The 22,982-nt window shown below is 41.2% G+C and overlaps 2 long non-coding RNA genes across 2 annotated transcripts in view; one reads left to right on the top strand and one right to left on the bottom strand.

Annotated features, from left to right (window-relative positions):
* The window catches only part of LOC144327298 (uncharacterized), a 71,850-nt gene that overhangs the window by 20,266 nt on the left and 28,602 nt on the right, over window positions 1-22,982 (top strand). The gene's annotated exons all lie outside the window — the stretch shown is intronic.
* LOC144327296 (uncharacterized) lies at window positions 2,930-21,483 on the bottom strand. Its single transcript, XR_013392342.1, has 3 exons — window positions 21,383-21,483; window positions 7,666-7,744; window positions 2,930-3,049 (listed from the first exon to the last, which is right to left on the bottom strand). It is a non-coding gene; the product is annotated as an uncharacterized LOC144327296 (long non-coding RNA).

Raw genomic sequence — 22,982 nt, 5'->3', positions numbered from 1 at the left:
CTGATTTTCCAAGGTTTAACGTGCCTTGAGTTAATTGTTCAAAACAAAACTTAAATAATACAGAAAACACAGCTTTAATAGCACCAGAAACACCCAAATATATTAACCAGCCAAGCCAAAAGCTACTGTTTTGTTGTTTTGTTTTTAATTATTTACTTGTTTTTAATCCTGTATTTATTCTGTGAACTACCCTAAGATCTTATGATGAGAGGCGGTGTATACATCTAATAAATTAAACTAAATAAAATTAACAATGTAAGTTGAAATACTTGTGTGTGCAGGACCCTTAAATCAGAAAGGATTTTTTTTTTTTTTTTTTTTTTGCTTTCCAGAACAGTAGCTGTTTTGGTCTGTTGTACTAAAGAAAAAGAAAAAGTCCTCTTTGTTGGCACTTACTTCAAAGTAGTCATGTATAGGACTGGGATATTCTAGTCCCAAGGTTGATACATTGAAGACTGAAACAAGACAGACTTTATTCTGAATTATTAAGTCCCCAACACTTTCACCTCTAGTTCTTCCCACTGCTGGTGTGAATGCCCCCAAGAGAAAAATGGTTTCCCACCCTGGTCTCAGGGCCGATCCACCCTTGAGGCAAGTGAGACGACAGCCTCAGGCACCACAGTCCAGCGAGGCAGCAGATCCCCATGCTGATCTTTGTCCCCCCCCCTTTGTTCCTGATGTAGATCTTCCCTTACCCCATCTTCCCTGGTGGGGAGGGAGGATGCCATTTTGGTGTCCTCGTCAGGTGCCAAAATGTCTTGGGCCAGCCCCCACATCAGACACAGGCTGAGCCTCATTGTCCGTCTACTTCACAAAAATCTAGCTTGGGGAACCGCTGAGGTAATACTCACAAAACATGACTATAACAGTGCTCTGGCTGTTATGCAGGCCAAAAAATACTTCAGTCCTTGTCGGAACATTATTTATTTATTTATCACAACTCAAAAATCCCATTAAGATGTCTTCACAGAGAACAAACAATTTATGACAAGTAACTAGCAACAACTGTTCAGAAGGTTGGGAAGGCAATTACTTTATTAAAAAAGAGACACAATTGGCTTCTGCACCACTTATCCAAATAGATTTTCAGCTGGGTTCAATAAAGCAAAATAAGAAAGATAGAAATTTGCCTTGGGTTTCTGCAGCCTTTTAAGATTTTCTATGTTTTATTATGGAACGAAGAAGTGTTTGTTAAGAATTTCTTCACAGTTAGTACTGCAGGGGGTGGGAATTCTGCTAGACTTCAAAACATATATCTGTCTCTCCCTGTACATTCAAAAAACTCATTATTAAGTTTTTCATGACTCTTCTAAAACTAGAAGTTTCCTTCTGAGACATGAAAATTAATATTTCCCTCAAGAAAAAGTACAGTATTTGAGTTTTTCTTTCTCCTGCTATTTGGGGGCTCTAGCATTACATACAACAACAGGTTTATCTTGCCAATGCCCCTTTCTTCCTGGGTGCTAAAAATTATTTTGAAAATGTGCCAGGCAAAATGAACAACAACAACAAAAAATGTAGCTGTCTTCACCTTGTCTTATATGTATTTGCCTTGATCAGCTTTATAGTATAGGGGTGACCAAACTGTGCCTTCAGACCCTTTTGCAATATGACTCTAGGGCAGTTTAAGCCAGCCAGGTGTTTTTGAAGCTCATAAACAAGGCACAAAGGTTCTGGGCATTCTTTGTTTATCTTACAGTATAACATAGATGCAGTTACTACACTGGAAAATTTTATCTCCAGAGGGTATTCATAGAATAGAATCATAGAATCATAGAGTTGGAATAGACCACAAGGGCCATCGAGTCCAACCCCCTGCCAAGCAGGAAACACCATCAGAGCACTCCTGACATATGGTTGTCAAGCCTCTGCTTAAAGACCTCCAAAGACGGAGACTCCACCACACTCCTTGGCAGCAAATTCCACTGTCGAACAGCTCTTACTGTCAGGAAGTTCTTCCTAATGTTTAGGTGGAATCCTCTTTCTTGTAGTTTGGATCCATTGCTCCGTGTCCGCTTCTCTGGAGCAGCAGAAAACAACCTTTCTCCCTCCTCTATATGACATCCTTTTCTATATTTGAACATGGCTATCATATCACCCCTTAACCTCCTCTTCTCCAGGCTAAACATGCCCAGCTCCCTTAGCCGTTCCTCATAAGGCATCGTTTCCAGACCTTTGACCATTTTGGTTGCCCTCCTCTGGACACGTTCCAGTTTGTCAGTGTCCTTCTTGAACTGTGGTGCCCAGAACTGGACACAGTACTCCAGGTGAGGTCTGACCAGAGCAGAATACAGTGGCACTATTACTTCCCTTGATCTAGATGCTATACTCCTATTGATGCAGCCCAGATTTGCATTGGCTTTTTTAGCTGCCGCGTCACACTGTTAGCTCATGTCAAGTTTGTGGTCAACCAAGACTTCTAGATCCTTTTCACATGTACTGCTCTCAAGCCAGGTGTCACCCATCTTGTATTTGTGCCTCTCATTTTTTTTGCCCAAGTGCAATACTTTACATTTCTCCCTGTTAAAGTTCATCTTGTTTGTTTTGGCCCAGTTCTCTAATCTGTCACGGTCGTATTGCTTCTGTACAGAAAGGTTTAATTCAATTATCGTGACTAATATTTGATGACAGGCAAGTCATGAAACTAATTTCTCTTTAAAATAGGGTTGGGGAGTCTGTGTTGCTGGACTACAACTGTTTGTGTAATTCCAATAACTTGAAACTTGTGAAGTGGCACTGTTTATGCATGTGCACACATGCACCTAGCATTCTCAAACCTTTCTCCGTATGAGGAAAAAACCTAATCAATTTTTTTAAAACATGGAAGCTTATTTCTGTTAGTTTCTAGATCTGTAAAACAAGCACCAAAACGACACAAATGATTAATAAGCTGCTATGAGTGTTGACACTTTGCCTGTTCACCAAATCAGTGATTCCCTGGAATTCTGTCTCCAGAATGGATCGATGTTCACTCCTGGCCTGGAGGTGAGGAGCAAAGACTTGCTGGCTGCTTATGGGTCTTGTGTCACAAGCTGATGGCCGCAGTGCACTGTGGGACAAAGCAAAGGAGAATCTGAACTTCCTAAGTTAAGTGCAGTCACTTTGGCATGCTGGCTACTGTTTTTCTAAAAATAGAATCTCTTTGCTTTTCATTCATGTTTTATCGGACCACTCATCACTAGGTGCCAATGTAGAAGTAGCATTTATTCTCTTATTTACCGTTCCCTCTTTTTCTTCAATAGTGAGAATGAATTGGAAATCAATGCTATTAGAGGGAAGAATGACGAGTTCATCCCCAGGAAGCTGTGTGCTCATATATTTAGCCCCACATCCCACCTGCATCTTTTATCAAACCTGGTATATAGGATGGAAGTACAGTGGTACCTCGGGTTAAGAACTTAATTCATTCTGGAGGTCCGTTCTTAACCTGAAACTGTTCTTAACCTGAGGTACCACTTTCGCTAATGGGGCCTCCCACGCCGCCGCCACATGATTTCTGTTCTCATCCTGAGGTAAAGTTCTTAACCCAAGGTACTATTTCTGGGTTAGTGGAGTCTGTAACCTGAAGCGTCTGTAACCTGAGGTACCACTGTATAAGAAAAACATGTCAGCAAAGAAGCATAGCATTGCAAAGAGACCCCAAATGTAATGTAACCTCCTGTGATGCAGGAATAGGAGTAACTGAATACTACAGCATCCCTTAGAGCCAGTGTGGTGTAGTGGTTAAGAGCGATAGACTCGTAATCTGGGGAACTGGGTTCGCTTCCCCGCTCCTCCACATGCAGCTGCTGGGTGACCTTGGGCTAGTCACACTTCTCTGAAGTCTCTCAGCCCCACTCACCTCACAGAGTGTTTGTTGTGGGGGAGGAAGGGAAAGGAGAATGTTAGCCGCTTTGAGACTCCTTTGGGTAGTGATAAAGCGGGATACCAAATCCAAACTACTCCTCCTCCTCCTCCTCCTCCTCCTCCTCCTCCTCCTCTTCCTCTTCTTCTTCTTCTTCTTCTTCTTCTTCTTCTTCTTCCTCCTCCTTAGAGGTGACTGTCCAATCTCTATATGTTGCTGGACTCCAGCTCCGATCATCTCTGACTATTGCCCATGCTGGCTGGGGATGATGGAAGCTGGAATCCAGAAAACATCTGGAGGGCCACAGGTTCCCCACCCCTCCTTTAGGTAACCATTGCTGGCACCTTCCACATAGTCTGTGGAATAATCATGGATTTGCTTTGCTAAAGACTTTAGACTTTCTAACAGTGAACGAATGCCTGAAGGGGCTCTCTCAATTAACAAAGGCATAGTCCAGTTTCTCATAGGCAATGTGGTCTCTCCCCCCACAACTCCCTGCTGAGCAGATGTATAATATATGACATGATAAATTTGGGTCTAAAGTAATAGTAGGAGGAGAAAGTGCTCCACCAGTAGAGACAAATCCTGGATGGAATTTATATGTATTGATAAAGTACTAGAGTATATAGTATTATTTTGCAAAGTAAGGGCATATAGCAGAATAAGCTGACTAGAAGATTACTAACACTTGAAATAAAAAAGTTGGTAGTTGAGCAGAGTTTTGTGATTTTCTAGGAGGTTCAGAACCTAGCACAAAAGCGTGTTTATTCACCTAAGCTGCATAGTGTTGCATCTTCTTTTTAAGCAAAAGTAACTACATATTTTATCAGCCCCCTACTCCTGCCCCCAGATCATGACACAATCTGGTCCACAACTCTGCTACAATCAGAAAGATAGAACTAGAAGTCCACATAGAGCAAATAACTCAAGAAAATGAACCATGCCGTAGGCTGCAGGGCAAGTCTCACAGACACATGCAGCGTATGGTAAAGGAATTACATATACAGTGGTACCTCGGGTTACATACGCTTCAGGTTACAGACTCCGCTAACCCAGAAATAGTACCTCAGGTTAAGTACTTTGCTTCAGGATGAGAACAGAAATTGTGCTCCGGCGGCGCGGCGGCAGCAGGAGGCCCCATTAGCTAAAGTGGTGCTTCAGGTTAAGAACAGTTTCAGGTTAAGAACGGACCTGCAGAACGAATTAAGTACTTAACCCGAGGTACCACTGTAAAATACATTTGAACCATTTTAGAGGTTGAAGGAAAATCAGTGAATCCACAGACCTCAAACGCAAATTAAAAGCCCTCCTTTCTCAACGTTAGTCCGCTTTTACATAAACTCTTCCTCCCTACTCCAAACACAGACTGACATCAGAAATATAGAACGACAAATCAGGGGGGAGGGTTTTTTGTTTTGTTTTGTTTTTGCCTTTGCTTTGTACAGGGACCATTTGAAGAGGAACGGTTTATCTGGAGAGTGAGAGGACTTTCTGAATTTAAGTAGCAGTGTCCTGAAAGGGTTATACCCAAGTCTCTCTAGTTTTAACATGGTGTGTACGCTAAAGAGTCTGGATAGCTCAGTTGGTGGTTCTGATAACACCAAGGTTGCAGGTTTGATCCCCGTATGGGACAGCTGCATATTCCTGCATTGCAGGGAATTGGGCCAGGTGATCTTTGGGGTCTGTTCTATCTCTATAATTCTATGATTCTATATACAAGTGAGTAGGTGAGGTATTGGGAGCTCAGAGCCGCAGCGTATGAACGCGCCGCCATCTTGGAACTTTTCAAGATGGGAGGTTTGCTTCCTGACCCTGCATAGAAATGGCTGTTATGACACTGGCAAAGTTGTGTGTGTGTGTGTGTGTGTGTGTATGATTTCAAGCTTTCAGGCTGCACAAATCACCACTGGGTGTTCTTCAATAACGGAACATAACATTAGGTATTTTGTAGCATTGTCTGGAGCCAACACTCCAACGACACCTGCAAGGCTGAAGATTCCCAACTCCTTACAAAGAGAAAATCAGTGAAAAGAAACTTCTAATCTTCTGACAGCTCAGAAATATGTATTTTTTTTTAAATGATTGTTGGTTCTTGAAATCTTCAGTGCTTTTCCACAGTAGTACACTAGATGGCAGTGCAGAGGCAAATAAAATACTCTGTGCAGTGCTTTGAATGTGCCAGGCTGTATTTGATGGGTTCTTTATTACAGTGGTGGAGGGATTAAGTGTCTCGCTTCACAAAACTGGGCAGTGGAGCTGGCATTAGAGCAGAAGTGCTGGATCTGTTTGCAGGGATGGGATCTGAGGACAAAGAAGCCACACTTTCGGGGAAGAACAGCCAGGGTGGGAGGGTGGCTGCCTCATTCACTGCAGCACAGTTGGCTGGGTAGCAGAGAACTCCGTTACGTTCTTAAAACTTAACAGCCATTTTTTGTTTTCATGATACTCTTAACTGTGCTCAGTACAGACTTTAACCTAATTCATTGGCAGGCGATACAGGAATTTCTTTATTGCTCTGTTGAACTAGGGCTGGAACTTAGTTCTGGGAGAAGCAATGCGTTTTCCCACTCTGCATTTACCAAATCTGCTCTTAAGGGCATGTCTACATAAAAAACTTTATTGCTGAAACACATGACCAGCAAACTAATTTGATAGGACTATGCTATTTGTGAGAGCAGGTTGGCAAGTTTTAATATTTGAATACTTTGTTCCGTGGTGTGTGTGTGTGTGTGTGTGTGTGTGTGTGTTTGTGTTTTAAGCAAGCCCCTCTGCACACAGAAAAATTAACATGCCAGGAGAAGGCTACCCTAGAACCTTCCTCCTGGTGTGCTAATATTATATGTATAGGGAGTGTTTTAAATAAGGTGGCATATTCAGCCAGCTGGCTGAAGTGTTAGTCCAGTAATTAAACCCTGATCTCCCAGGTCCTAGTCTGACCCTAAACCAGGCTTCCTCAACCTCGGCCCTCCAGATGTTTTGAAACCACAATTCCCATCATCCCTGACCACTGGTCCTGCTAGTTAGGGATCATGGGAGTTGTAGGCCAAAAACATCTGGAGGGCCGAGGTTGAGGAAGCCTGCTCTAACCATTGCACCACACTGTCTTCCTCCTGCTATGGGGCAGCAATATAAATCAAGTTTTATTTGATGTTTCAATGTGTCGTAAACCACTCTGCGATGTTTCTTTAAAATATGAAGTGGTATAGAAATGAAAGGAGTATTTTGGCACCAAAGATGCGGTGGGAGCTTGGCAATATATTATTGCAGATCCAGGGTAACAGAGTTTAGGAGTGCAAGGGCACCCATAACTGCTAAAGTTGGGGGATGTTAGAAATGAATAAATGGTAGAATTTCGATAGTATTTGAAGTATTGAAGGAAAGATGAAAGGCGTTAGATTTAAAATGCAGGCTAAAGCAGGAAATCGCCTGGGGAGGCGGGCCACCATGGTGTAATTACCAGACAATGGCCAGTTGTTGGCACTCTGCCTAAGCATGGGGTAAATAGAAGAGTTGGGAAGGGGATGTTACAGAAGCCATGATGTCACATGGGGGTGGGGGGAAATATATCCTTTTGAAATTTAGAGGTTGGGGAAGGAGGGGGAGAATCTAATGCTGGGCTGCTGTGAAGGACGGGCTCCCTCTGAGATGTGAATGCTGTGAAAATCAATAAGTGTAAATAAATCATATTTCAAAGACACTGCGTACTCCCCTGTGCCTCATTTTCCCCAAAGGAACACAGACCCTAAGACACCTGGCAATCTCGTCACCATTTGGTAGAGATTGGGTTGGTCAGTAACAATATATATGTAAGTAGCATTTACCAGAGTTTTTGTTTATCAATTATATGATATATCACTTGTGTTCTGCATCTTTTCCATCCAGTTAGAGTGGTTTACAGATCTAAATAGAAGAAACACCGACATCTTAACACAATGAAATAATATTATGCATACAACAGACAGCATTCAAATTTTAAGGAGGGGCGGGGGAGACATGTTGTGAAATGCACGGTTTAATTGTAGAAGAGTGACACCATTTCAAGAACTTGTCCTTTGTAAAAGGGTCACCTGTGCGTATGAGAATCGTGTATAGATCAAACTACTGAATAAATGGTTGTACTTAACCGTAGCGAAGCTGCAGTTCCCCCACTTAACCTTATAATAAAAATAGGAGCTTAAATTGAAGTTGTTACTGTGTGAGTAATTTTGATGGTTGGCATTAGGGAGGTCTCTGGTCTGCGGACACCTTCTACTGACAGCTATAAAGGACTCTGTGAACCTGGACATGTGTTTGATGGGAATGTTTTCTGCTTTATTGTTTAAGTTTCTAGCTCATTCTTTGATGCTTGTTCAATATGGTATGCAGCATAGTAAGAACACAATTTTCAATAATAAAGCATACAATGTAAGTGTATGTGTGTAATTAGCAAATGGAGCAAAAGCTACATTTGTTCTAAAAACCTTTCTACCTCAGCAATTTGAAAAGCAAAGGCTTAGGCTGGCTCCATAACTGGACCTTTTAGCACTGAAAATAAATTCCTGTCCCACGATGTGTTGGAAACTGAATTAAAATGATGGTTCCACACAATATGGACTAAAAGCATTATTTTCTGCATTAAATCTAAAATGCCTGACCACACCACAAAGGGTGTGTGTGTGTGTAAGTTCCTTGCTTTTGAAAAGAAAGTGGGAGAGAAACCACTTCCTAATAGTTATTTTTATTTTAGTTCTCACAATTCCACTCTAATGCAATATCAACAGGCACTGGAAGGATATATCAGATAGTGAAGTTACGTGTCACCCACTGTGGAGCTGATACAGCCCTTTGTGGTAGCATGAACTTTCATTTTCCTTTCTCTTCTCCTGCTTTTGTTCAGAGGTGGATTTAGGGGAGAGTGACCGGTTCACCTGCACTGGGCACCGAGTCAAGAAGGCATTGCAGGGGAAACTGCAACAATGACAAACAATGGAAGGTGAGAGGTTGGCAGCCAATTTTGGCATTGCACAGGGCACTGCTGAAATTTTAGAGCCTAAAGTTTGCCGCTGCTTGTGCTAAATGCTCTCCTATGACTTGCTATGGATACCTTCATATTTCTCCATCTGGATCTTAACTCAGTGACTCTAACCCTCCATGTAATAAACCTGGGAGAGTCATCAGTTTCTTACAGGCAGAATGAGAGAGTCCTCAGAACTGGTGACCAATGGAGTCCGCAGGTTAAAAATAGGTTTACTTGATTTTTAAACAGCCCTCACAAAATGGGATAGTGGAAAGATTAAAAACGTGCTGTTATTAAGGCCTAAAAGATACAGAGCAAATAAAGAGAGGGGGGGGAATATGAATTTGGAATGCTGGAGAAAAGAAAAGTTACTGAGGCACACAAAAGTAGATTGATTACATAGGAGGGCTTTAATGCAAGCTCAGCAAAACACAAGTTCCCCCACTTCACATTCTTTATTTAAGCTCTGGCTGCTCAAATGCACCACGGTAAGAAAAATGCAAAGGTTGCTGCAGCCAGCTTATGATTGCAAAGTTCAGATAGCACAGGAAGGGGGGGAAGGCCTCCCACTGTTGCTGAGATTGACACTGATTGGCGAGGGAAACCAAATGAACAAATCCTCAAATACAGGAGCAGTTAAGAGTTCAGACCCTTCCTTCCAACATTACATAAGCAGAATGTCTATTGTTAATGAGCCATGAAGCTCCTCCCACAATGCGCTATTGCTGTTCTGAAGCTGTAATTAGCATTTTGGTTTGCTCACAATGATGAAAGATTTGAACTTGAAGTACCCCTGGATGTTTTTTTTACCAAGAAGTTGGGTAAAAGTATAGATTTCACCACCAGTTCTACAAACCTGTTGTTTTCTGTAGTGGACAGGGTGTCAGACTACGACTTGAGAGACCAGGGTTCAGATTCCCACTCATTTGGGCCGGTCACTCACATTCTTACTTATCTATTTCTCTTTTGGGAACTAACGTGGCACATAGGTTACCTATCCAGAAATGCATTTTGCCCCCTCTGTGCCTTACCCCTACAAATTTCTAGTGCTACTAGCAGTTAAACTGGACACTAAGCAAATATGCATCTTGCACCTAGGCACAGTCTATTTACCATTTTCCACAAGTATGTTCCAAGAAAAAACAAGAAAAAAATATTCTGCATATCAGAAGCCAGAACAGCAAGAGGGATCGCTGTGCAGTGAAAGCAGCGATCCCTCTTGCTCTTCTGGCTTCTGGGATAGCTGTGCAGCCTGCATTCACTCCATAAGACGCACACACACCCCTTACTTTTTAGGAGGGAAAAGGTGAGTCTTATAGAGCAAAAAATACGGTATGTACCACATCCACAACACTTTGTTGTAAACATTTATTTATTTATTTTTACACACACACACACACACACACACACACACTCTTTAATTACCAAGGTGGCTTCTATGTTACTTACTGTGTGTAAAATCAATTACTGTAAGCACACATAATTAAAATACACAATTCCTTCCAGGGTCAACATGCCAGTTAAGATAAAGTTAATATAATATATGTAATAAGCATTTTTTTAAAAAACTGATCTACGGTACTTAATTTAGCTTTAATTTTCTCAATGTGTGAGGGAAGGAGGGAGCTGATATGAAAGACCTGCAAAGGGATGTTTCAGCAACTGGTGGTATCAGCTTGCAAGTTTGGCATTTCCCTTGCTGCCTCCCTCAGCCACAGTAGATTGTGATTCAATAGCATCAAATCTTTTGCTGCCTGCAGCAGCCAAGCAGCTGGCCCAGAGGTCCTTTCAATTCAGGGGTTTTAAAGTTTTCTTTTTCTTTTTTAATCCTCAGGAGATAGTTAGTGTTCTATTCCTTTACAAAGACAAGAAGGCTCCCTGCTGTAAAGCGTCATGTGTACTAGTGATACTACCCGTTTAGATGGAAGAACTGAGTGGTATGAGAAAATGGGAGCAATGAAACTGTCACTGTGGCAGAACAGATGCTTTGCATACAATAATAAAATTTTAAAAAATCTGGTTTAAACCTAGGCATCTCAAGGTACAACAGGGAAAACAGATCTGTCCAAAATTCTGGAGAGGCAGCTAGCCTAGGCAATAATGTACTAGAATATGGACCAAATAAAATAAGCTTCCATAGCAGTGCTCATCTAAATGCTATGAAGCACCAAACAACACAACACAAATGCAATACAGCATGCACAAACACTTCAACAAGTAGTAACACAGATGTGTATTTTCACTCTGTGTGAAAACTTGTGGCAAGGAATAAGGGCCGGTGTCTGATGTTAGCACAATGCACATAGCTGCCTCTTAGATGGCAATGGAATTATTTTTTTGCCTTTCTGTCACCCGTGACCTCACCTAAAAGCTGGTGGCATTATCCACTTTGCATCTCTTCCTGAGTGGCTTTATTCATTGCTGCTATGTTGTTTCTGCTTCTCCTTGTGCTTGCAGATAATAGGGGGAGATGAACAGTAAGCTTATTGCTGCTGTGTGCTCCAGCAGTACATTCTCGGTAATCTGATTTGTCTCTACACAAGGATTTTAGAGATATACTTCAAGTCATTTATGCCACTGGATGACAGCAGGGCTAAGTTCTAGGAGGATTTAAGAATGTAGATGTCGTACAGTGCTGGTTGTTGGCTAGCTAGCTGTTTCCCAATCCGTCTTGGCTTTAATGCGATTTCTCTACGTTGCTTAAGGTTTTTCCTTCTACTGTGTGCTGCTTTGAGTTAGGACTGACAATGGTCTGTTCCATGGCAAAGGGGAAAAAACACTTAATGTTTTCTCTTCTCCTTCAGCACTGCAAATATTTATGAATATATGTTTTGATTTCAGAAAGGATTATTCACAAGTAAACAGTTTGTGAATCATAGTCATTGCTCTACACTATGAATAGATTTCATATAACATGGGCTGTAGCACAAGAGTCAAGGCATGCCAGATTTGTGATTTGCAGGGGAAACTGCTCCCCATTAAATCTGTTCAGACAACCAGCTTCAGCTTCTATGTGGACCTTGTTACATGTGAAATAAAGAGATACAAAATTGTTTGGACTGATTCCCAATAAACTTTTAAGTAGGAGACTGCCTAACAAAATCCAATGTTGACACACCCTCTACCATATGTGTGTGTGTATGCGTACTGTAATGAGTTGCTCAGTTTGAAATTGTTCGTCATCTGCTGATCTAGTGTGTCTTAAGGATATTTTATGTTGTCATTGTTATACATTGTTATTGTTTTATTGGCTTGTTGCTTTATTGAACCCCATGACACATGCCCTATTTATTTGGAATTTCAGGTGAGATACCCACACAGTGGCAGTTGTTCTCAATACCAGTCACCACACAGAAGCAGAGAAAGGTTCAGATACTTTACTGTAGCAGAAGATAAGGATCAGTAAAGCAGTTATTGATGTAGATATATATAGCTTGTAGGCTTTTGCATATACATATACAGTGGTACCTCAGGTTACATACGCTTCAGGTTACATACGCTTCAGGTTACAGACTCTGCTAACCCAGAAATAGTGCTTCAGGTTAAGAACTTTGCTTCAGGATGAGAACAGAAATCGTGCTCCGGCGGTGCGGCGGCAGCAGGAGGCTCCATTAGCTAAAGTGGTGCTTCAGGTTAAGAACAGTTTCAGGTTAAGAATGGACCTCCGGAACGAATTAAGTACTTAACCCGAGGTACCACTGTACATTGGAACCTTGGTTGTTGAACACCTCCAAAGTCATATGCTTCGGCTTTTGAACGCCGAAAACCCAGAAGTAACTGCTCCGGTTTTTGAACAATTTTTGGAAGTCAAATGTGCTACATGGCTTCTGTTTTGAGTTTCCTTATTGTATTGAGGTTTCCACTTTCAGTTTTTGGTTTTTGAACATTTCGGAAGTCGAACAGTCTTCTGGAACAGAATACGTTCGAAAACCGAGATTCCACTGTATTCAGATACATACAAGTACATTGCTGCTCTAAATAAGTTCAGCAATTCAAGACATAACATGGACAAGTAGCACTGAATGGCTAACTGACATACTAACTGCAGGCTAACTGTCACTCACCCTGAGTGGACATGCTTCAATCACAGATATAGTCGGGGCACAAGGTTGTTACCAAAGCAACTGGCTTGGCTGAATTGCACTTGCAATTAGTTCATCCACGGGGTGATTTACACTCATGAAGGAAATTAACCCCTTTTCATGTCCAGTTACTGCAACATTATCATACTGAGCTATGATTGACTGTGAGGAGTTTATATACTGGTGGTGGTGTGTGGTGAGTGAGGTGTTGAATTACATTTTGTCTTATGCCCTGTCATGGTGACATGGGTTGTTGATGTTGTTGATGTAATCCCCTCCTTTACCTGAAGTCATTTAGGGAGAAATTTATTGTGTTGGGTTTGGCTCTAGTGTAAAGTTGCACAGCCTTAGACATAGTCAAAATCAGGGATTGGATAGTAGATAATGGGAAAGACTCTGTGCCTGAGAGAGCCTACAGCATGAGAGGGAAACCTGTGGCTCTTCACATGTTGAACTCCAACTCCCATCAGCCCAGCCCACATGATCATGGGTCGGGGTGATGGGAGTTGTAGTCCATCAACATCTGGAGGCTATCATGTTTGCCACCCCCGGTTGTGAAGAGCAAGGGATGCACTAGGTGTGCCCCCACCTCTTCTGCCCACAACTCCACCCTGTTTTAGCCGCCCCACCAGTGTTCCTTTCTTAGTGGAGGTGTATCCTGCATTATGCCAATGTAGCATGCCTTCTGCCAAATCCTACGCCCTCTTAATAAGCAAGTGGATCATGAGTTCAGGATTGTGACCAGAGCCTGGTTTAGAAAATGCATTTTCATCCCCTTCTCTTACCTCACTAACCTCATCAGGTAGCAGTGGTCCTGTCATTAAAGAGATTGATTCTAGCCACATTTTCTTTATGAAAGTCTCACAATACCATATATCTGCCATTTCTACCTTTAATGGAAGAAAATGTAGGATGTTGGAAAGAAAAATGGGCAGAAACTACGAAGGTTTAAACAGTGCCAAAAATAACAATCCTTTGAGTTCACATTTAATATAGATAAGTTACTCAATCTACAGTAGGGTAGTGTGTTGAGGCTATTTATGCATAAATCACTTAGTTCAGCCTGGATCCAACACTGATAGGACATAATTGATCTTTAAAAGTTTCATGAAGGAATCACAGACTGTGAAATTAAAGGAGGGTTCTGTTGTTTAACTTTGCATTTCTATCAGTTGATAGGGATAGAACAGGCAATGGAAAGATGCCTCTTTTCTTTGCAGGAAGAATATTTTACAGATAGCATTGCAGTGTTAATTTGGTAACCCCAGTGTCTGCAAAAGTTAAAGTGACATTAACTTTCAGAGAGCACATAAGCGTGGCCTCTACTGCCTCAGAGCAAGAGCCCATCTTAATCCAACATCCTGTTTTCCAGCAGTCGCCGGACACATTACAGTGGTACCTCGTGTTAAATACACTTCAGGTTACATACACTTCAGGTTACAGACTCCGCTAACCCAGAAATATTACCTCGGGTTAAGAACTTTGCTTCAGGATGAGAACAGAAATTGTGCAGCGGTGGCACAGTGGCAGCAGGAGGCCCCATTAGCTAAAGTGGTGCTTCAGGTTAAGAACGGACCTCCGGAACGAATTAAGTACTTAACCCGAGGTACCACTGTATTCTGGCAGCAATCAAGACATGAAGGCAATAGCCCTCCCCTGATTTTTGTCCCTCATTAGTGTTCACAGATATATTCCCTTTGATAATGGAGGTTCATAAGTTGCATGTCTCCACCTTCAAATTTGTTTTTGGAATTGGCTCAATAACTAGATCGCTAAGTATAGTTCCACAAAAGAATGCAACTGAGTAGAAAGTTACTTCTCACTCCATGTTCCCCCTCTGAGTGGTGGCCTCCTGTTTATGGAATGCTCTCCCCAGAGAGGCACCATTGTGAGGCAAAAACACTATTATTCACCTAAGCCTTTGGAACATAAATTTAGCAAGGTGGGGAAGAGTTGGGTCTATTTTAATTTTTTTAAAAAATTGTATATTTTTGTGTTTTATCCTTGTTAATGTTCATTTGTTGTAAGTTACTCTGAGTTTCATTTTTGGGGGGGAAACGAACGAAAACAAATAATGGGAGGAGGGGAATATGTGGTACCGGTGGCACTGTGAGACCACATGCATTTTTGTTTACTTACAAATAGCATTATGTTACTTTGGTGGATGGAGTGGCCAGTCAACAAGGTTCATCACAAGTACTATACCACAACTGCTCCTGAGTTGTTCAAAGCAGCATTTTATTTGCAGCTGCCTGGAAACATATGAGGTAACCCACTGCTCTAAATGTTATTTGTTCTAATATCCTTTGCTTACTTTGATTTTATATAATCCCTTGATTATTCCTTTCAGCTTATTTTTAAATATATCTTTCACAAACTTCCTCTCAGACAATAATTGCTCTCACGTTGGAATGAAGACAGAGAGCTACAATTATATAAAGTTTTATAATTATACAATTATATATAGCTGGAAGGTGATGCCACAGTTCTTACTGAGGTGATGTGGGAAAAGCGGTCATTCTAAATTTAGTTGTATTCCAGGCTACTGAGTTGGTGGTGGTTGTTTTTTTGGGGGGTTTTTTGAGTTGCTTGTTCTTTGTACATCCCTATATTTCTTACTTTGTGCCAACTGGTAGGCCACTTGACTTACAACTTAACTCTGCTGTAGCTGTTTACTGTACGAATGTGTGATTTGAAGTAAGAAAAGAGAAACCATTGTTCGGGAGCATTGAGACATTGTGCAGAATGTATCAGTGGCATGAAATAAGCTAGCAACACTTTCCTTTTGCCTGTGCAGTGCAGTGCAAAAAACAACAACAACAAAAAACAAAAAAACAAAAACCACCCATTGAGGTTTGCTTCTGCTCTGGGAATGGCTTTATGCATCTATTATTGTGGTGGTCTTCAAAGTGTCCTGCGAATGCAATTGACTATATGACCTATTTGTTTCTACTGTGTTGGGTTTCAGCTGGTAGTAGACGACAGGATGGCAAGCATGTAATAGCAATAGTAGTCGTAGTCATAGTAATAGTAATAGCAATAACAACAACAAATAATAATAATAATAATAATAATAAATAAATAAATAATCCTGCTGTGAAATGCCACTAGCTTTTTCTCACACTTACTGCTTTTCTCTACCCTTTAAACCAGAGTTTTCCACATGATACTTTTTGGTTTTGGTTGTTCCAGAATAATTTCTCAGCAAGGGCAGGTGGTGTTTAGAGAAGCTAATGAGAAGAATGACTTGGCTCCAAAGGGCATAACTGGAACGCATATCACAGCTGGGCTCTCTCCAAAGAGACTATGAATGAGTCAGGCATTTTCAATTACTATCTAGGGTTGAGGTCCCAGTAATACCTTCTCACCAGTGACATGCTCCAAGCAATAATCATGCACACCCGTTATCTGCTTCAAGTGAGTACTTTAGCATGCAGGAGGCTGGGTATTGTCTTGCAAATACATTTTGCTCCAGTTGCAGGCCCTATCACGTTTTTGTTGTTGTTGCTGCTGTTATTGGTGCTACAGCTGTATCAGCTAAAACACTGTACACTTTGATGGAGTGGTTCAACTGTTATTTGTTTCGTTTCTTGGTAATCTTAATCTGTACCACTCCATAAAAAAGGAAGCTTGCTTGCTGATAGTAAGCAGAAAGCACAAGTAAGATAGATGGGACATTGATACTGCTTATGGGGTTGATAATACGTAAGCATTTGTAAGCATTCTTCATTGAGCATGTGCTCAGAAGTGGGATCATTCAGTACAGAGAATGATAATACGTTAACATCAGTTAACATATTAATTATAGGTTAGATGAATTCTTGAATGGGGATTAATTATGGGCTGTGAGCAGTGGGGCAGGGGAAAGCCTTTTACTATGAAATCAGAATCCAATCCTTCTCTTGGTTTCCAGGCACCAATGGAGGCTTCCTTCTTGAGGCAAACAGCAGTCGGGAGGGATTTTCATTGGGACCCTGGAGAGTGGTTGTGGGGAAATATTAATTTTTCTCTCCTCACTCGTTGTGGTCCCAATGCTATTCAGGCTCCCCCATGGCCATTTAAACAACAACAATAACAACAAATGCCTGTCAATTGCATTATCACAACTAGTTTATTATTGCTGCCAAGAATCACGGAGAAGAGAGAAGCTAGAGCTGAGTGCTACTCCACTGATACAATATAGAAAACTGGGGAGGGAGATAATTCCTGTACAGTACTCTGGACGGTAAATTAAATGTAATTTAGTAAATTGTTCTCACATTCCCATCACATGTGAAAAAATGTCCCTTTCAGTTTACATCCTCTCTAGCACAGATCCTCCTTCAATCATGGTTTGAAAGTTAAGTGAATAAGCAACATGCATCTGGACAGATGAGGCACTAATTTCTAATGTTTATGTTTCAATTATTGTTGTGGCTATCTTTCTTAATTTTAAGAAGATGTTGTTGTCTTTTCTAAGTTCAAAGGTGTGTGTGTACTGAAATTAATAAATTAGTATGCCATTGGATGATGTCTGTACAGACTGTCAGAAGATGCTTAGTTGCTCTACACAACCTGAATGCAGGCTCCAGTTAATTTATTGCAATATTCCTGAGAAGCATGTCTAATTAGTTTCATCTCGCAGCTGAGTGAACAATGCCAAAAGGGTGGGATAATGCATATTAGATTCCATGTAGAATCAGTAGCTTGAGAGAAAACGTAGGTATGATAAATGTAATGATATTATGCGTTAATTTTATAGAAAATGTGTATTCTTCCTAGGGATAGGGTGAGGTTTTAGCTCATCCAGGATCCGGTACAGAATTATGGGTTCTAATCAGGGTGGAAGCAGTTCTGGGATGGGCTCAGGGCTTGTTCAGTTTGGATGGGTCCTGGGACCTGTTGCAGAAGTTAAAAGGAAAGTTGGCATAGCACGACTGGTGGTATTCCTGGACTGCACTGCACCCATCTCCCATGTTCAGCTTCCTCTGATACAATGAGCAGAGTACTAGTAGTACTCTAGTTCAATAATAGCAGTACGTACTCCTTTGGTATGCTGCAGGCCTGGGAGCACATGAGTGAGGCTATCCACAGCCTGATGATGCTCTCCCAGCTGCACTAAGCCTTGTCTTGTACACAAAAGGACTTCTGGTATAGTGAGGGAGAGGTGATATCCTTATTCTCTATGATTCTCTCTCTCATTCTCATTACAGTACTAGCAAAACAAAAACAAAAAAACCATATCCCAAAGTTCAGTGCAGAAATGGACACCTCCATGCAGAATTATTATTTGTAGTACTGTAGTGCTTGTGTAAAGCCAATTGTTTTCAATTTCATGTATTAATTCTGTGCTAGCTATTTTGCTCACTGGAAAGGATGCCTGCTGTTGCAAGTGTACTTTATCAAATTAAAGCACCCACTCCTGTTTCATGTAGCATATTGCATTATTTGCTACACTTCACTTCCTGGCATTCTTTCATCCCAAGGAAACACTGAACAGGGTATTGCATCAGTTAATATATGTCATGCACTGTCTGGGATTTGTTTGTCTTTGTATTATTATTTTTTTATACTTAACCTTATGGCTCAGGAATCGTTATGTGCTCAATTAACTCTGGCTTATTTGCTATTTGCACTTAAAGACTATATTGCTCTTTCTGTAGGAAAACACACACACACACACACTGATTGTTTTGTGCACAATAGACCCAAGTAGCCTGGTGGTGCATTATTTCATAATGGGTCAAAAGAGAACAGCTGTAGCTACAGAATATAGGGTCGAAAGGGGACATACTCTGTTACTGATTGTATTTGTTCTGTACCCACTCTCAGCGCTGAATCATCCACTGGAATGTTGCAAGGGGACTTTAAAAATTATGAAATAATCCATATTATTTTGGCCTAACCACCTGCAGCAATTGTAACGTTCTATTAAAGGCTCTCAGGAAATTCATAATGTTGAACACCACTAATTTCTTTTCCACAAGGATTGCTATTCCAATTTACAGAATAATGAACAGTATGGAAAGTTGCAACAGAAAGCCTCAATTTGATCCTTCCTTTCTTCCTAATGAGTTTATCAGCAGAAAAGTAAAATGAATACAAAAGAAACAAGGAGTCAGCATAATTCCCATATAAGCTCCTACTCTGCAGAGTTATATTTAAGAGCTGGAGTTTACTATGGAATATGCTACTGGGACCATGAAGTGTAAATTACATTTGATCTAATAACTAAAAATATCTGGGATACAGTCGTACGTTGGAAGTTGAACAGAATCCATTCCGGTGGTCTATTTGACTTCCAAAACTTTCAAAAACCAAAGCACGGCTTCTGATTGGGTGCAGGAAGCTCCTGCAGCCAATCGGAAGCCGTAGAAGCCCCGACGGATGTTCGGCTTCCAAAAATAGTTTGCAAACTGTAACAGTCACTTCCGGGTTTGCTGTGTTCGGGAGCCAAAACGTTTGAGAAGTAGGCTGTTTGACTTCCAAGGTAAAACTGTATTTGTAAACCCATGCATCACAATGGAAGAACTAAGACTGACAAAGTTTCCTTACCACAGTATATATACTATAGATGGGAGTCCAGTCAGCATGCAAGCTTTGCAAAACAACATAATTTAATCAGCTTTTATTGCTGAAATGAAACCAGTAGATTATGCCCCTGCAGAGAAAAGTGCAGCTATAAATGACAAGCAGGGCAGTGATGTTTTGCTCTGTCCTGTTTGCAAGAAAATGTCTGCTAGTCCCAGCTCTGGATCCAACATATAGCTTGCTAAGATACCTTACCGGGCTGTGCTGCTGACTCTTCCCCACAACACACCCTTCGAAAACTACAACTCTGTAGTCCCCTTGACAGCATGGAAGACAGTTTCACATGTTGCAATCCAAAGTGGCTACGGGAAGGAATACTGAAAATACATGGGTGGGGACAACTAGACACAGCCACATGGCTCTAGTATTCTCACAGCTACCACATGGGGAAAGGCTCCTATGCCACTCGTGTGTGTGTGGCCTAGTTGAAAAACAGTGTTTATGCCTATTGTTGCACCAAATTTGGGGTGGTGAGGTTGAGTCTCAGTGCTGTGTGTGTGTGTGTGTGTGTGTGTGAGTGAGAGAGAGAGAGAGAGAGAGAGAGAGAGAGAGAGAATAAGTTGAGGCAGCAAAAATGGTCCCCTATTGGAATCTCATTTATGCTACTTCATAGTAAAGTTATCCCTGACTGGTAGCTTGTAGATTGCTGCCATAAAATCCAGTTTCCAAGAGCTGACGTAGGATTATAAAATAAACCACACACAAAATTTTAATTCCTGTCTTTCTTGGCTAAGTCTCTAAGAAGAATAAACTGAAATGCCAATTCTTACTAGGTGCATGTATTTACCATTGCAGAATGACCAGACAGCACGGAGCAAAGCCACCTTGATGCTCTTGACAAGAAAAGTCACACTGTAGTTACAGAAAGTCAATATCCCCCCCTCAGGCTTATGTCCAAAATGGGTAGGTATTGACTGCCCCACCAATCCTACCAGTTTTGAGGGTAATAAGAATATTGCAGTGTACTCTTTGCTAGGAATAGCCAGCAGGCAAACTTTTTGAGTTATGCAAAGACAACTGAAGCATTTCACATATGACAGCATGCACCATGGGTAAAGCTGTGATCTCAGGCAAATAGCCTGCAATCTAAACAGTCATTTAAAGGCCAATTCTGCTGCCAGAAATGTCCTTGAAAGCAATGAGGGTGCAGCATGATTGTGCGTGTTGAAAGAATAACTGCACTATATCAGGAAAGGACCATTGTGAAGAGTGGATAATGTTATATATATTGGCCATTTCAGTTTTCCTGGTTTTGAGTAAAAAAGGACTAAGGGGATATGAAATACAGTGGCAGGATGGTTTGGATTTCAGAAGTTGGTTATAACAGCCTTTACCAGGAAGGCTTTCCCTGAAGTGTGACCCAGGCATTTTATAGAATAATAACTGTATAATTGTAGAAATTGTTTTATTGTCTTTAGTCTACTGAGTTTGTAATTTTTTGTATTTTATATTTTATCTTACTTCATTTTATTGCTTTGGAAACTTTCTGTTGTAAATCTGCAAACAAATGAATAAACCACACACCAGGGAATTCATGTTTATGTGCTAAACCCTCCAAGGATTAAGATTATTCAGCCCACATAGTTAATGTTGATACTTATCATATTTGATATGATGATATTTATCATATTTCATATATGCACACAAAAAATCCTAGTTATGATAAATAGTATATCTCACTACATGAAAGGTGAGTTACAGTACTTTAAAAACTATTTTTCTCCTCTGCAGAAAATATTCTTGATTTCTTAGGGTGGAACTATACTTTACTTGAGAAAGTTTGAATTCCCAGATGTAGGAAGACAGTGATTTCTGTTTCAACTTTTATTCATTACAATCAGTGCTGGTTCTATTCTTCTGCAGTTCTGTTCATACCAAATACTATGTTACCTGTACTGCTGTCCACTATTCCTTAGAAACCTCAAAGTATCTTCTCAGTGGGGTTCCAGGTGGTTTGGCCAACCTGCTGTGTAGAGTCTCTGTCTTAAAATATGCCTCTGAATCTTCTGTGACTCACAGAGGATCTGTGGAAAGGATCCCCCTGAGATAAAATGTTTGAAAACCTCTGCCTGAAACAGGCCTGCACAGTTTGTATCCCAGCAAGCTGAGCACAACAGCAATATATTCTGACTTGCGCAAAGCTTGACAGCTCACCTGGTTTTGTAGTCACAGAAAGGTAGCAAAGCCAGGATATTTGGTGATATTTAGCTAGTGGCTTGCATTTGTCTTGGTGGGTCAAAAGAGGTGCAGGATTGTTCTAGAGAAAATTCAGTTTTGAATACAGTAATAAGTTTTGACAGTCTTTGAAAAACTGTCTAATAAGAAATTTAACTAAAGCATTCATTTTTTTAAAAAAACCACGAATTGTAAATAAACAACCAGAGTGCATATTGTGAGAATCTAGCAGTTTAAGACGGCTTGTGTGATTCACTTAGGAATTGCCTGTTAGTTGTATAAAGGCTTTCAGACTGAACTGAAGAGCATAAGTTCCTTTGAAACTCAGCTGAGATTGTCTGCCTGAAGTGTCTGCTCAATGTTTTATTTCTGCAACAGCTATGTATTTATCTTGACACCAAATTTTCTGTTATGACCCTGGGAAGCTGAGGCTTTTTCTGCTGCCAAGCCTGAGACTAAACACCGATTTCTCTGCTCATGTGAGAAACACCCTATTGTAAGTAAAGGCCTCAGAAAACACTGATGTCCAGCAATTAACATATCAATCTGGTTTTTACGTCAACTTGAAGTTACTGCAGATCTATGCAGCTGTAAAACAGGAGCAACTGGCTGGGAGGAGTCCCTCTAGCGCTGTTCATGTATGACTGCACAGAGTGTGGACCACTCTGGGATGCAGGAATAAGTTTGAGAGGTCAGTCCATGTTGGACTAAATTTACTGATGGACTGTGATTTTTCTACCCTAGCAGAGTACTTTGGACACAGATCTGACACTGCACACAGATCCTCTTCTTCTTACTTGCCTCCTCTCTCCTTCCCTCCCCCCGCCCCCGCCCCAAAGTGGCTAGAATGATAAAAGCCATTAATGATAGGGAGGGAGCTCCTTCTCTCTGTTGGATGCCACTGGCTGCCTTTTCCGGCTCCCCCGCAGCACATCCCAGTGTAAGACGCTTCTGTACAGGTTTTACAGTGTGCCCAGCCTCCTAGTAGCACAGCTGGTGACCCAGTCAATTTTAAAATGCTGTGTCATTCTGGTTACTTGTGCAGCTTAAGGCCCTGCAGCGCAGTCAACTGGCTTTGTTTGAACGTCTCATTGATGTGTTAAATTTCTGTGACACTTTTGGACCAAACTGGTCCTTAAGGCAATGGGGGGGGGGACAGTGCAATAAAAAAACCACACAAGTTAAACAAAGACAAATGGTACAATAAATCTAAACCACAATTAAAATATAAAAGGTAAAGGTACCCCTGACCGTACGGGCCAGTCTTGACAGACTCTAGGGTTGTGCGCCCATCTCACTTAAGAGGCCGGGGGCC

Source organism: Podarcis muralis, chromosome 3 (genome assembly GCF_964188315.1).
Source record: "Podarcis muralis chromosome 3, rPodMur119.hap1.1, whole genome shotgun sequence".
NCBI lineage: Eukaryota > Metazoa > Chordata > Lepidosauria > Squamata > Lacertidae > Podarcis > Podarcis muralis.
The sequence above is the reverse complement of the archived record's forward strand: the minus strand, read 5'-3'. Positions and strand labels throughout refer to the sequence as shown.